The sequence below is a fragment of the Tenrec ecaudatus genome, chromosome 12 (genome assembly GCF_050624435.1).
Source record: "Tenrec ecaudatus isolate mTenEca1 chromosome 12, mTenEca1.hap1, whole genome shotgun sequence".
NCBI classification, from domain to species: domain Eukaryota; kingdom Metazoa; phylum Chordata; class Mammalia; order Afrosoricida; family Tenrecidae; genus Tenrec; species Tenrec ecaudatus.
Window position 1 is genome coordinate 12341232 of NC_134541.1, and position 9333 is coordinate 12350564.

Below are 9333 nucleotides of genomic sequence, written 5' to 3' on the forward strand. Positions count from 1 at the left end.
ATCCTCATCTGAGTTTTGGAAGGCAGGAGGGTGCAGGACCGGGCAGCATTTCCTTCTGTTGCACATCAGGTCGTTATCCGTCTGGGCGCCGACTCAACAGCCCCTGACAGCAGTAGGGACACCAGATGTCACTCAGGGTGTTGGTGGCGCAGCGCAGGACGCATGGGGCTGCTAACTGCAGGTCGAAACCAGCAAGTGAAGCCCTGGGTAGGTGGCGAGGAAGCCAGGTGGTATGGCAGGTTACGCACTGGGCTGCCACCAAAAGGTCGGCAGTTCGAACCCACCAGCTGCTCCGGGAGAGGAAGAGGAAGCTGTAAAGAGTGCCATCCTCGGAACCCAGGGGCAGTTCTACCCTGTCCACTGGTGTCGCTGTGCATCGGCATGGACTCGACAGCAGTGAGTTCCACGTGCCACTTGGCACTCTGCTTTTTCACCTGAGCAGTTCGTCCATGCCACTCCTCAGGTAGCTGTCGCCTGCTGTTCCCCTGGGTGATGGGGGCCTTCCTCGCTGGCTGTCCCCAGTCGCAGGGAATGCCGAGTGAGTGCTGTTCTCCGCAGGATGCATTCCAAGAGCTGAAAGGCAGCGTGCATCCAGGTTCTTGTTTCCAAATTGCTCCTCACGGAGATTACGTGGGTATAAGGAGCCCTGGTGGTGGAGCTGAGATCTGCCATCCTCAAGGCAGCTCCGTGGAGAAAGGCTGGGCTTTCGGACTTGATGGCAGTGAGTGTGGTGTATTTTTTCATGCCGCCAGCGGAGGGTGACCGGAGGGTCACACGGAGGCCAGCATCCAGGGACAGCACAGAACGCATCCGGAGAAGAGCATTCCAGAGCTGGAAACCATGGTGCCAAGTCCCCGAGGAGGAGGGGAAGGCTGACGGTGGCTTGGCTGCAGGGCAGGGGGCTGAGGGCTCTGTGGTGTGAAGTGAGGACAGAGAGCAGCCAGGGCTGACCAGAAAGTGGACGTGGGAAGGGAGCGAGGCTTAGGGTATGGATGTGGGGAGTGGGCCTGGGACATGGACATGGGGAGTGGGGTTAGGGTATGGATGAGGGGTGGGGGGGTAGTGCATAGAGGTGGGGAGGGAGCAGGGTTAGTGTAAGAGCTCCGAGAAGCCTCCACCTGAACTGGGTCTCAACTGGGCCTCAGGTAGGTCTGAGGTGGCCTGGGTGGGCCTGAAGTGGCCTGGAGTGCACTGTAATCAGCAGGTGGGGTGAGGGGTGAGGAGGGTAGTGACAGGGTTTGGTCCCTGCTGGCCCAGATGGAAAGGCTATTGCGTCTGGCCGACTCTGGCTGTCTATTGAGGAGCTCCGTGCTCCGTGGGGTTTCCAGAGACTGCTTGTTCTGAGACAGATCTCCAGACCTTTCTTGTGCGGAGCCCCTGGGCGGGCTAGAACCTCTAACCTTCAGTGCGTTCACCATTTGAGCACCAGGGTCGAGGATGCATGGCGGCGGTGGCAGAGCAGACGGCGGGACCCCTGGCCTGAGGCTCCTCCGGAGGAGAGGAAGGGTCTGCCTGGCTTAGCCTAGAGGATACTGGGGCTTGCTGAGAGGCAACAGCCCCCCAGCCCCTGAAACTGGCCTTCAGGGAGCAGGAGCTTAGGGACTTACACGTGGGGTGGAGAGAACAGGTTACAAAACCTAAGACATGAAGGAAAATATTGGTAGATCTGACCACATAAATACTTGAAACCCCCCCATTCTCTCTCTCTCTCTCTCTCTCTCTCTCTCTCTCTCTCTCTCTCTCTCTCTCTCTCTCTCTCTCACACACACACACACACACACACATACACACACACACACACACACACACACACGGATATGACTTGGCAAGCCCCGAGGAGGAAAGTCTAAAGACAACAAGCATTTAGAAACATGCTGAATCTCATTAGGAACCAGGGAAAAGCAGATGCAGACAGGCCCATCCGGATCAGCCTTTGGCCAAACACAGCCCCTGGGGGACATTTGGCCAAGTCTGGAGACCATCTTGGTTGTCACAGCTGGGGGTGGGGTGGGACATGCTAGTCCAGTCTAGAGGATAGAGACCAGGGACACTGCTGAGCATGGTACGATGCACGGGGCGGTCCTCCAGGACAAAGGATGACCAGCCCCAAATGTCACCCACGCGAGGTGAGACCTGTGCCCATGACCACTTCTGGACTGGAGGGCGCCTCATGAGAGCCCCACATCAGCCACTGCCATTGATTGGTTCTGACTCAGCCGCCCGAGGTAGGCTTTCCAGGCTGCAAATCTTTATGGTTCAGATAGCCTCCTTTTTCTCTCTCGGAGCGGCTGCTGGGTTTTAACTGCAGACCCCCTGGTTAGCAGTCCAGTGCTTACACAGTCCGCGTGGCTCCCTGCTGATGAGAGTATGTCCCATGATATCCAGCCACTTCCAGGACGTGGCTAAGATGAGCTTAAGTCTGTCTCTCACTGTGGAGTCTCCACCACTTCATCCTCCAGAGCAGCAGTTCTCCACCTTCCTCAGGCCGCAACCCTTTCATAGTTTCTCATGTGGTGGTGACCCCCCAACCATAACATGATTTTCGTTGCTACTTCATCACTGTTATTTGCTACTGTGATGAATCGGGCAACCCTGTGAAAGGGTCATTCAACCCCCAAAGGGGTCGTGACCCACAGGTTGAGAACCGCTGCTCTAGCCCTTATTGTCCTGGTCCATAAAACGGGCACAGTTTCAGCACCCATTAGAGACGTGCTGGGGAGTGAGTGAGGCCCGGTGACCAGCCCTCGGCTGGGACCACACCCAGGAAGGGGGGCCTACTTAGTGGGTGTGCCAGCCAGACTTCCTGGGTTCCAGGAAGCAGCATTTCTCATTTATAAACAAGGCATCACTGTTGTGACGTTTTTGACAAATATGTGTCTGGTGGGAACCCAAACCCAACCTCACTGCCCTCGAGTGGATTCCAAGTCGCAGCCACCCTGAGGACAGGGTGGAACTGCTTTTTTTTTTTTTTTTACCCTCACACCCGCACAGCCCTGGTCCTGAAGGTATCATCCGCCCTGGATTCCCTGTGCCTCCAGCTCCTATCTGCACCAGTGTACATCCTCTACTCTATCCAGACTTGCAAGGTAGAATTCGGATCATGGTAGTTGGGGGAAGGAAGCATTTAGGAACTGGAGGAAAGCTGTGTTCTTTATCGGTGTTACATCGCACCCTGACTGACTCATCTCTCCCCAGGGTAACTCTTGAAGGGAATTGAAAGCCTTGTCTTTCTTCCTTGGAGATGCTGATGGTTTCGAACTGCTGGCCTTGCAGTTGGCAGCCCAGTGAGTAACCATTACACCACCAAGGCCCCTCTTGGTCTGAGCAGGGACTGTGTTGCTCCTCTCTTTCTTCCCACAAATGCAGGGGAAGGAGGGGCTTCTGTGGACCCGCCTGCTTGCTTCCCCTGTTTGCCCTGCTCCCACCTTTACCCCTGCGTCCTCCTGCAGCAGCCAGAGACCAAGGCAGGGGCATTGTGGGGAGGACATTCAGAAGGCACCGCCCCCCCACCATCCGCCCCACAGTGATTCTCAGAGGCCCAGCTTCCATCGCTGGGCCCCCACCCCCTGCCCCTCCAGCTGCTTGCTGGTCTTGTTCTGGTGACCCCTGGCTGGCCCAGCCGGGGCTGGTGGGAGTGTGGAGGTGGTGACCTGGGCAGAGAGGGGCCGCTGCAATTAAAACACCCTCTGGATGCTTGACAGACCTCCCTGAGTCATCTTTCTGTCACCAACCCCCGCCAGAGCTGGCTGCGAGGGCAGAGGGGAGGGCCGCTTTAAAAAACATTTTTTTTTCTTTTAAAAGAGTCACCCAGCAAAGCAATTTTCTGCACGGGAGGACCCGCAGCGTCAGTGTGCCAGCTTAATTACTGTACAGCCCACGACCCTTCACCAGCTTCCCTGGGCCCCAGTCCCTCTGCCCTCAAACGAGCTTTTTCATCGTCCCCAGCAGGGAGGAAGCCACGTTGCCGCAGTGTCTATGCAGCCGGGAAAGGAAGCCTGAGTTCGTGTGGTGGGCGGTTTTACAGCCTGCCCCTCCTGTATCTCATATTGAACATTTTCCTTTAAAATAGCTTCACTGGCATGTGCCTCACGTCCCATCCAATGTAAACGTCCAGTCTTGATAAGACGGGTCAACGTCATCACCATTTGTGGTGGCTGTGTGGACTTCCACTGTGGCCGCGCCGTGAGCTAGTTACCTTCCTGAGCCCTCGGCCGTGTGTGGGTGTCCTTCAGAGGTACAGGCTGTGAGAGGTGCCCATGTGCTGGGAGGGCCCAGAGAATGCCCACCTGTCTGCCCACTTGAGCCAGCAGTTCCTAAACTGGGTCTCTTGCCCTGGGTGGGCGGAGGCCCAGGGCTGTGTGCTGTGGTAACCCAGGGGTGGGGGGTCTCCTGAGTCTCTCCCTCAGTGCCTCGCTTTCAAAGATTGGGCGGGATGCCCCACCTGCCCTGCACCCTGGGGGACCGTTGGGACTTTCTGTCTTCAGGCTTCTTGTCTGCAGAGACACACTGCCTGCGGCAGGACCCAGGCTGGTGGGCTGCCAGGAGGGGCTCTTACCTGCACTCCTTAATCCAAGTTTCACTCCTGCCTGGTGGGAGCCAGCGGAGGCTCCTTCCACGTGGGACCCAGGGTTTGAGTTTGTACTCCCTGTTCCGTTGGCCAGGGAGGTTTTGATGCTGTCGTGTTGCTGAATGGGTTTCCGCAGGAGCTGCCAGCCCAAGATGGACTAGGAAGAAAGGCCTGGCGATCTGGTGACAATCAGGGGAGACCCAAGGGATGGTGATGGTTTAATCCACAGCTCTCGTGCGGAGGGGAGGGTGCAGGCTGGGCTGCACTTGTTCCGAGTGCGTAGGGTCACCATGGGCGAGGGGCTGGGTGGAATTCGGGATGCACAACTCTGACGGGCATGGCCCCTGGGAACGGACAGGCGACACGGGCCCTGGTGAGGAGTTGTTGGGGGGGTCTTAGTCAGGGGCTTAGGGAAGGGCTCCTGAGGAAGTGGCCTTAGAGCCTTGAGGCCAAGAGAGTATCATGGGTAGACCTGGGGCAGGTGGCTCCAGGTGGGGGCAGGGCGGGGAGCGAGGCAGTTCCACTGGGGAGTCTGGAGTCTAGACCCATCACCTAGCTCAGACTTCTACCTCTGGGTGACCCAGGCAAGCCCTGTGGCCTGGGGGCCCTGGGCATGGTCTCCCCGCGTGAGCTGAGGGGGCGCTTGCTCCCCCTGTCCCGCTCCAGGTTGCACATACCAGAGGGCACCCTGCTCAGAGGACGCCACCCTGCTCAGCCTTCACCTGGCACTCCTGTCCTGGGCTATTTTGCCATTGCCTCTCAGGCTACCAGGGAAGCAATTTTGGAGACTCTTGTAAGCAAATAAAGGCCTGGCTGGCACTTAAGTGGCTGAAAAAGAGCCCTAAGTGAGGGACTCAGACCTGAGAGCCACCCAGTCCTGAGAGCCCACGACTTAAATTTAGAAGCTTCGCCTCCAAATGAGGTGAAATTGCAGGTTCCCTGTGGCGGCAGGAGGAGCCGCAGGTCAGACTGGGCCGGAGTGAGCAGGGCAGATTTAGAGAGATTTAGCGGGGGTGGGCTTAGCTTCCCAGCTGGACTTGGGGAAGAGCCCTGTGTCTTCGGGACAGCTGGAGGTCCCCTCTGTGCTCCAGCCCGGCTCTGGCAGCAGGTCCAAGGGAGTGCTGTCTGCAGCCCTGGGGGAGCGCAGCTTGCAAAGGACCATCTGCCACAGAAGGTTTGGGGACTGCATGACTGTTCCTCCCTCCTGGCCATCCAGGCCCTGCAGGGGGTCTGCGCTTAGGGCTGCCTTGAGCCCCTGTGCAGGGACTTCCTAGACCTGCCCAGCTGAAGAATTAACTCCTGCCAGTTTTGGGGGGGGGGCAGCTTTTTGAGAGCCTTCTCCTGGGTGCCATGTGGTCAGTGCCCTGCTGGACCAGCGATTAACCACAAAAGTACTGACCTGGGTCCCAGGGTCATGTATTCATTGGGGTTTGCAGCTGCCACTGAAGGGCACCCCAAGGAGGCTAGGGTTCCCCCCAGAAACCCAGCTTGGGACAGACGAGGGGGAGCTGCTCTGCTCGGCTGGGCCAGGGGGGCACTGCCCACACCCTGATGTCTGCAGGGCAGGGGCTTGATTTTTCACCCCCCAGCCTCTCCCCACTCAGGGCTACCTTTCTAGTTGGGCAGGTCTCTCCACAATCCTGTTTCTGAGAGGTTTCCCCACCCTGGCGTGGGCCTGGCTCCTGGGAGGCCCTCTGTGTGTGTTATGTGGTGTGTGTGGTACATGTGTGTGTATGTGTGTGTTACGTGATGTGTAGTGTGTGATATGTGTGTACGGTATGTGTGGTATGTGTGTAGTGTGGCGTGTGTATGGTGTGGTGTGTGTGCTGTATATGTAGTGTGTGTCTATGGTGTGTGTGTGGTACACAGTGTGGTATGTATGGTATGTGATGTATGTGTTATGTGTGATGTGGTGTGTGGTATATGGTGTGTATGGTATGGTGTGTGGTGTGTGGTATGTGTATGTGGTATGTGTGGTATATGGTGTGTGTGTGTGGTATGTGGTGTGGTGTGTGGTACATGTGGTGTGGTGTGTGTGTGGTATGATGTGTATGTGGTACGTGTGATGTGGCGTGGTGTGTGGTATATGTATGTGGTGTGGTATGTGGAAATGTGGTAATGTGTGATGTGTGTTATGTGTGATGTGGTATATGGTGTGTGTGGTATGGTGTGTGGTGTGGTATGTGGTACGTGTGGTGTGTGTGTGGTACGCAGTGTGGTATGTGGTGTGGTTTGTGGTATGTGGTGTGGGTGTGTGTGTGTCTGTCCATCCCCCTGGTACAACCTCTGGGAAGGCAAGCGCCTTCTAGTGTCACGGGATCAGCCTTGAGGGGCCAACACACCCAGTTCTGGAATTTTCTGCCTGTGTGCCAGGGCGAGTCATTTCTTCTCTCTGAGGCTCAGTTTCTTTATCTGCGAAGTGGGCACCCTCAGCCTCAGGGTCTGGAGAGCCGGGTGAGGCGGTAGGCCCTCGGCACGGGGCTGGCAGAGTGCCAGCTCCCGCCATCGCCGTCGGTCTGCGGCTGCTGTTTCCGGGAGGTACTGGCACAGCCACGCTCCCCAGGCCCACCCTCCCGGGGCTGCTTCTGCTCTCAGACAGCGCGGCGATGACAAAAGCCGGAAGAAGAACTGGTGGCATTTGAGTGAGGGTTCTGGGAAGGAATTTGAGAGTACCGTGGACCGCCACGAGGACCAAGAGCTCTGTCTTGGAAGAAGTACAGTCAGGAAGCTCCTTGGAGGCAAGGACGGCGAGACATTGTCTCATGCACTTTGGACGTGTGGTCAGGCACGTCCAGGGAGGCCCTGGAGAGGGACGCCATGGTTGGCACAGTGGAGGGGCAGAGAAGGAGGGGGCCATCGGCAGGGTGGAGCGGCTCCCACGGAAGACGGTGCAGGGCCAGGCAGGGTCTGGTCGGTGACACATGGTCGCAGCACTGGGTCTGAGCCGCCAGAGAGTACCAAACAGCAACAACCATGGCAGGGGTGGAGACTTTGGTGCCCAGCCCTGGCAGAGAGCCTCCCGCCTGGGTGTCTAGCCTGGGGTGGTTACTGTCCCCTGGGCAGCAGGTGCTGTCTCTCTGCCCCAAGTCCTCTGGCACAGCCTGGGAGGACCAGGAAGGCTTCCTGGGGGAGGTGGCATCGGTCTGGATCGAGTCTTGGATCTGGAAGATAAGGGTGAGCCAAGAAGTCAGCGCTGGTATGGCAGCTGATGTGGGCCAAAAGCCAGAGTTCAATTGGAAAACAAAGCTCCCTGAGCCAGCCTCTGTACCCCCAGGCCCCTCGTTCCTGCCCTGAAAAGCCAGCTGGAAGAGAAGACAGTAGGGGTGACTGAGTTGCTCAGGGGGCTCAGGGTGAGATGCCTAGAGGAGACTGAATGGAAACAGCAGAGGCAAAACCCCAGGGAGATAAGTTAACCCCCCATACCCCCCCTGCCCCGGGACATTGCTGATCAAACACACAACTGAAAACCACAGTGTTGGTGAGGATGTGGAGAACAGGGCGGCATGCTTGCGGCCGGGCTGGTGGCACAGCTGCTGGGACAAGCAGTGAGGTAATTCATTGAAAGTGAAGCATGGCCGGGGTCAGGGGGACTCGAACGGCTGACGTTACACTCCTAGCTGCCCAATGCAGAAGCCATTCTGCCTGCCACCAGGGATCCTCAGAATTGACCACGGGCCCCAGCCCTTCTGCTCCCAGGAACACGTGCTGAAGACAGGGAGCCAAGAGAAGCAGGAGCACCGTGTCCGTTGCCATGTTGTTCACAACAGTCAACAAAGGGACAGCAGCCCAGTGGCCATTGAGCGAGGGGCGGAGCAACGGGGTGCGGCTGTCCACAGGCAGCCAGCAGTCAGGGAAGCGACCCTCCAATGGACGCGTGCTGCAACCTGGATGAATCTTGAAAACCAGGTGCTGGGTGACAAAAGTCAGACGCAAAAGGACGCAGGTGGCATGGCCCCACCTATAGGCTATGCCCAGAAGAGGCAAATGCAGAGACAGAAAGCAGATGGGAGGTGAGCAGGCCGGGGGGCAGGGAGGAGGGGACGGGGAGTTGGCCGCTGTAGGTGCTCAGTTGCCATTTGGGGCGCTGAGAGTTTGGAAAGAGATCGTGGCCCCCAGTCCACAGCACTGTGCATGCATCGATGCCACAGAGAGGTACAGGTGTGTTAGTTGCTGTCCGACTCATAGCGACCTTGTGCAGAACAGAACAAAACACTGCCTGGCCCTGCGTCACCCTCACCACTGCCCCTCTGCGTGAGCCCCTTGCTGGAGCCATGGTGCCCATCCATCTCCTTTTGAATGCTGCCCCTCTTGTGACCAACCACGAGTGGGCTCTCCTGATACCATGTCCACACTTTCGCCATCCTGCCTCTAAGGAGCGTAGGGCTGCACTTCTTCCAAGATGGGTTTGTTGGTTCTTTGGGGGGGTCTCTTGGGGATGCTTTCGATCTTCTTCGCCGGTCTTCCTTCTTCAGTGTCCAACATGCACCTGTGGAGGAGGTGATTGACAACCGCACAGTCAGGTGCACCTTGGTCCTCAAAGCGACGTCTTTGCTCGTTAACACTTTAACGAGGTCGCCTGCAGCGAAGTAGCCCCAGGTCACACGTTGTTTGAGTTCTCGACTTCTACTCTCATGCGTATTGGGCGGCTCCAGCCTTCTCTCCCTTGATCGTGACGTTGTCCAGTTGTGAGATCCGGGCATTGCGTCGTAATCCAGAGTGCAGGCTACAATTTTTGATCATCAGCAAGTGCTTCAAGTCCTCCTTGT